This window comes from Berghia stephanieae, chromosome 11 (genome assembly GCF_034508935.2).
Source record: "Berghia stephanieae isolate SIO BIC M18660-M18661 chromosome 11, UCSD_Bste_1.3, whole genome shotgun sequence".
Taxonomy (NCBI): domain Eukaryota; kingdom Metazoa; phylum Mollusca; class Gastropoda; order Nudibranchia; family Aeolidiidae; genus Berghia; species Berghia stephanieae.
Window position 1 is genome coordinate 20,325,552 of NC_088370.1, and position 6,000 is coordinate 20,331,551.

Consider the following 6,000-nt stretch of genomic DNA (forward strand, 5'->3'; position numbering starts at 1 on the left):
AAATAAGAAACAGGTGTAGATTCCAAAAGCACACCGTCAAAGTACTTAGTTTGAGATCACCAAAAGTCTCTTCCAGACACAAGCACAGGTCCCCGCTAAGAGGAATACACTCAAATGTTTTACAAATCATACAAAATATAAAGAAAAATAATGCAGTGCATTAACAGAGAGATGATTTACAAATATTATCTCCCAAAACTCTAACTAAACATTTGACTGTTTCTCTCCCAGCCAGGGCCTGGAAAAAACAAAACAAGTACTGTAATCTCATTTCAAGACAAAGATAGAGAGCAAGTTGGACAACAGATATAGGTGGGTAGAAGACACAGTAAGTACCTCCCTGCCCACTATGGGAGGTAAGATACCCCACCCAGTAAAGCGCTTTGAGCACGTTTAGTGAATATTGCGCTATATAAGATCTCAAGCTGTTTTTTTTTGTTTGTTGTGTTTTAGGTGTCAAATGAGTGTCTATGCGGTATCAGCATTGCCAATGTCGAAAACAAACTCGTCATAAACGCATTGAGCTTATATAGATAGTTCGATGATGACGTCACTCATGTCTTTGTTATTGTTTTTTGCCATCCGCGTTTATGAGTAATGCTCACTGAACTGTATTAACCCGACTATAAACGTTCATGGATACACACAGCTTTGTGTGTTGGTCCGTTATACTTCCGGATGGCAATGTTATGAGCTTCTTAGCCAAGCGCATACTATCTATAGATATGGAAAGGAGCTATAGATAGTATGCGCTTGGCTTAGAAGCTCACAACATTGCCATCCGGAAGTATAACGGACCAACACACAAAACTATGTGTAACCTTGAACGTTAATAGTCTGGTTAATACAGTTTAGTGAGAATTACTCATAAACGCGGATGGCAAAAAACAATATCTAAGACCCGAGTCAATTTCATTCTATCTATATAAGTGTAATTTATTATTAATAGGGCCATACAGGCGTCGTGTCTCGTCGTTCTACAATATTCAGCGTTGCTGTTGGCTTGGGACCACTTGAAGAGCGCTTTGAGCATATTAAGTGAAAGCTCGTTTTATTTGGCTTTGCTTGTTGTTGGAGTTATGGTGTAGAGTTTATAAAGGCTCTTGATTATAATGGAGGAAATCAATGACTACCCTATGGATAGGACGCTAGTCTATCGCAAAGTCCTTTCCGCCAGACCCAGCTACCCAATCACTGCTGGGTGGATAGAAGGCGGTCAGAAAAAAATCTCGACTGCACCCGGGATCGATCTCAGTCCCTTTGATTGTGAAGCGAGTGCTCTACCAACTGAGCTAACGTGACCCCCGTAGCCTGAGGGTAGGATCTGTATTATGCCGTCATTATTCGGGTTGTAAACAGTCTAGTGAGTTGTCGTTTGTGGTGCTCAAGGGAAAAAAATTTGAGGTTTTATATAGCGCAATATCCACTTAACGTGCTCAAAGCGTTTTACAAGAGGTCCCAGGCCAACAGCAACATTTAACATTTAGGACGGGACATGACGCCTGTTAAGCGATATTACACTTTTCTTCGGACAGAGACAACGCTGTTAACGGCCAGGTACTTATTTTACACCTGATAACGGTGATAGAATGTGAGTAAAGAGTCTTCTCCGAGGACTCAACTATGCGCTGAGCAAGGCTCGAACCCAGGACCTTCCGATCCGAAAGCGAGTGTCATACCACTGGACCACATCGCCGCACAATTAAACAATAAACAATCCCATTGGTTAACTATTGTATAGATAGAATGCGCTTGGCCAAGGAGTTCACAACATTGCCATCCGGAAGTATAACGGACCAACACACAAACTCTGTGTAACCATGAACTTTTATAGTCTGGTTAATACAGTTTGGTGAGAACAACTCACAAACGCGGATGGCAAAAACAATAACAAAGGCCTGAGTGACGTCATCTGCATATATACCAATGAATGCCACTCACCATTTGTTTTTTGTTTTTTTGTTTGTTTTTTGGTGGTCTGCCCTTGAATTTTGACGTAATATTTTTGGTCTGTGTCAGCGTGGCCTTCGTAAAGTTATGGCCTAGTGAGTTGTCGTTAGTAGAGCTCATCGAAACAAGTTATTTCATTGGCTGAACTATTGAATACAACTCACGATTTGTTTTCTTTTGTGGCAAAAACTGGCATTTTGACGTCATTTTTTGGTCAGTATCAGGCCATAACTTTACGAAGGCCACGCTGACACTGACCAAAAAATTACTTCAAAATGCCAATCTTTTGCCACAAAAGAAAACAAATCGTGAGTTGTATTCATTAGTTCAACCAATGAAATGACTTGTTTCCATGGGCTCTACTAACGACACCGGTGCAAAAACCAAATAATGACGTCAAACTGCCAGTCCTTTTGGATTTCAGTGTCAGGCTATAGATAGAATGCGCTTGGCCAAGGAGTTCACAACATTGCCATCCGTAAGTATAACGGACCAACACACAAACTCTGTGTAACCATGAACTTTTATAGTCTGGTTAATAAAGTTTAGTGAGAACAACTCACAAACGCGGATGGCAAAAACAATAACAAAGGCCTGAGTGACGTCATCTTCATACTATCTATAACTATAATATAACGATGGCTTCGGTGTCAGGCTATGAGTTTACGAAGGTTACGGTCTAACAGAGGGAATGGATTGTTTTTGGATTTTTTCTGACAGCGATTTTGGTGATTACTTCTCATTAAATTCTATCAATAAGACAAGAGATGGAACGAAGATGACCTCACTCTGGTCTTTGTTATTGGTTTTAGCCATCCACGTTCATGAGCAATTCTCACTAAACTGTTAACCAGACAAAAAACGTCCAACATTACACAGAGTTTTGTGTGTTGGTCCGTTATATTTCAGGATGGCAATGTTGTCAGCTTCTTAGTCGGCTAGCGGTTGTTATTGAGATTTTTACATAGCATCAATATACACGTGTGCTGTCCTCTCAACAGCACAGCGTCCAGTTAAACCAAAGAGCGTGTAGGTAACGATTGTTATGTTACCAAGAGCTCTCACTTCCCGCTTTTGGTGAAGCCAAGAATCTTCCGTCTTCTACTCGTATTTTCTTCATTGTATCAGTAAGCCTAGCGCGCATGATACACGCGGAGCACACCCACCTCGCTGTCTCGCCTGGCACGCGACAAAAGCATTGCGGTTAAGAGAAGTGAATTTTTAATTCAGAAAAGTGAGTGGAGCAGGCACTTATGTTGGTAACAACAAGATATGAAGTGAGTAGAAAAGTGCCAGAAGACAATAGAGAATAAAAATTATTCGCGGCGGTGGTGGGGTTCGAACCTGCGACCTTATTGGTACGACAGCTCCGCCTGGCAGGTGAGAGCGTGGCTCTACCGTGTGAGCTATCCACGAACACAAAAATATTCGTTTCAAACCCAAGTCATTTCTAGATCCCTCTCTCACCCACTTCTTGAGATCGCCGATTCGTTCGCACACCACCATCGCGAAGTAATTTTTGACCAGCAGTTAAGCTTAATAGCCAATATTCTCAACACAAACATATAACATAGAAACGATACTCAATGTCTGTGTAACCTGAGTTTAGGGAATGTGTTAGCCACTGAGTGTGTCAATTAACAAGTAGATTTTGGACCAATCAAAACATGGAGTTTGTGACACACCTTCACATATGTTCGGACAAACATGGTTGTTTTATAGATAGAACGAAGCTGACGTCACTTAGGACTTTGTTATTGTTTTTTTTTCTTGGTTGCCATCCATTTTATGAGTAATTCTCACTAAACTGTATTAACCAGACTATAAACGTTTAAGGTCACACATAGTTTAGAGAGAATTTATTCGGTGGAAACTCAACTTCATCCATCGTCTCATTTTACTGTAGGTGACGATGTTTTTTTTTTAAAAAAATGTCATGATGTAAAATTAATGGAAGGACTTCCGTAGTTTCACAGCGCGCCTAAAAAGGGGTTTTTATTTTGCCATTATCAGGGGGAGCCCCCCCCCCCCTTTATTTTTTCGGGGTGAGATCCCCCGAACCCCCATCAATCCTAACGATACTATACCCTGATGAAACAAAATGTTTGCAATCACTTGCAATATCGAAACTGATGGGACACACAGTAAATAATAATGGCGTCGACCGGAGTCGTGTCGTAAACGACAACCGACTCAGAAAATTGTTTTTGAAATTAGAAAAATCACACCACTTATAAAAATGAAACCTAGATATTAAATAGTAATATTTATTGGTCATTAGAACTCATTGAAAGTCTATAATGGCTAAAAGATTAAGTAGATAATTATAATAAGAGTGCTGTGACGCTACGGAAGTCCTCCCAAATTAATAATAATGTTTATTGTCTTTAAAGTGACATTATTTCTTGTAATTACATCTTTTCATTAACATCATTGACTTACCCAAAACAAGTTAGTTATTTTTAAATGTCCGAGGGTGTCTCCAGGAATAACTCAATACAGTAAGTAAACAAATAAATGATTCCTTCATAAAACACTGTGTTCATCTAATGAATTGTAACACATCATTACACAGGAAAAACTCCTATAACGTAACACATTAAGTAACGTTAAATATTTATCAATTTTAATTTGACAAACATCTTTTTTTATATTATGGAATAAACTCCCCCCGTTATGCTTGTTGCTAGAGTGTGTATGCACTTCCGATTATAAACATCGAATAGTGAAAATAAAATCGCTGTCACAACCAAATTGATTTCAACTATCTCTCTCTCTGTCTCTATATTCAACACAGTCCGCTCTCCTCAACGAAGAAATTCAGAATGTTTCAATCGTAAACTTCATTCAATCACAGTCTTCAATACATTACAATAATATATCTATAATATCTTCCCCTCATTTTCCAATCACCACTACCACCACTACCACCGCCGCCTCAACCACTGCCACAGCCACTGCTACGAAAACAAGGTACCTCCTCTTCCTCATCAAACCACCCCACTCCCCCGTCCCCCACCTCTACATCCTACTTCTTCAAACCCTCCTCTTTTACCTGGACATCACTGTAGTACATTAGCACCCTGCCTTATTTCGACAAAAGGTATTTTCACATTTTGGCCACAAAACTTTTAATTGATAAAATCGATCAATTAAAAGGCGCCCGACCGAACCACCTTTTTTATAAACCCACCGCAAAAGAAATTATTCAGAAACCATGAAGACATCAAGATTAAGTAGTATTATATATAAGTCTCGCCTTTAAGACTTTTGGTATCTTGGTGTCAGTGCTAATTAAAATTTAATTTAACGTTTTTTCTGGCCAAAATTAAAAATGTGTTTTGTCTGTTTTTGACGACAGCACGGAGAGCGATAATCACTGCCGCTAATAATAAAAGTGGGAAGGTGGAAAATGGGGTGACGAGGGTGGAACCAAAGAGACGTGACAATTCAAAGAGGAATAATCACGACCCATCAATCATGTTAGAGCCTCGAGAAGGCAAGTGATTGCTTTTAAGAAAAGCATTATTATTATTATTATTATTTATTTTATAATATATATTTATATATTTTATTTTGTATTTTTATTATTAATTATTTATTTTTATTAATTTTGTATTTATTATTATTATATATATATTATTATAATTATATATATATTATTATTTTTATTATTATTATTATTATTATTATTATTATTTATTATTATTATTATTATTATATTATTATTATTATTATTATTATTATTATTATTATTATTATATTATTATTATTATTATTATTATTATTATTATTATATATTTTTATTATTATTATTATTATATTATTATTATATTAGGCATATCATAATATTCATTTTATAATAGCTAGTTTTTTTTTGTATCACACAATTCATTCATTCACTACAAAATCATACAACAAATCACAACTTTTATCGCGTTCGAAGTTCACATATAATCACGATAAGCAGATTGACAAAAAGATTGGTTTTTAAATGTCGTTTGAAGACTGGTAGCTTTCAAATTGTGGTTTTAGGTGGTAAGATTTCCA

The 6,000-nt window shown here is 37.3% G+C and overlaps 1 protein-coding gene across 1 annotated transcript in view; it reads right to left on the reverse strand.

Moving 5' to 3' along the window:
• LOC144956265 (uncharacterized) overlaps positions 1-4,942 on the reverse strand; it is a 144,504-nt gene extending 139,562 nt beyond the window's left edge. Inside the window, exon 1 of the mRNA XM_078886723.1 lies at positions 4,393-4,942. The gene's annotated coding sequence lies outside the window, so the exon portion shown is untranslated. The remainder of the gene's footprint in view (positions 1-4,392) is intronic.
• Between the last annotated feature and the right edge of the window lie 1,058 nt (positions 4,943-6,000).